This window comes from Octodon degus, unplaced genomic scaffold (assembly GCF_000260255.1).
Source record: "Octodon degus isolate 3935 unplaced genomic scaffold, OctDeg1.0 scaffold00004, whole genome shotgun sequence".
In the NCBI taxonomy this organism is placed as follows: domain Eukaryota; kingdom Metazoa; phylum Chordata; class Mammalia; order Rodentia; family Octodontidae; genus Octodon; species Octodon degus.
The window spans coordinates 16,930,793-16,931,184 of record NW_004524580.1 but is presented as its reverse complement, the minus strand read 5'-3'; positions in this window follow the sequence as shown (position 1 = coordinate 16,931,184).

Genomic DNA, 392 nt, shown 5'->3' with positions numbered 1-392 from the left:
TAGAAAAAAAATAAAAATAAATAAATAAAAATTTGGAAAAAAAAAACTCATTGGTATTAATCTACCTCAAAAGATTCCCTTCCAATCAAACACACGTGTCTCATTGTTCTTAACATATTCTAGTTCTCCTTATTGAGGATCTTTTTGTTATTGCCTTAGTGTCTTGAATTGATTCAAAACATTTGTGGCAATTTCTGTCAAATAAAAGTCTTATTAAACAGATCTGGCAACATGAGAACTCCGGTTCTTTCCTCATTCAAAATGACCATGAAAGGTAAGCACTTTATGTTGAGCTAGGACATCAAGACAGCCAAGGCAGCACAATTAAAGGCCCAACTGAAGAGGACTTGCAGAACTGCTTCAGAAAGTGGCCAGAACATTGGGATAAGTGT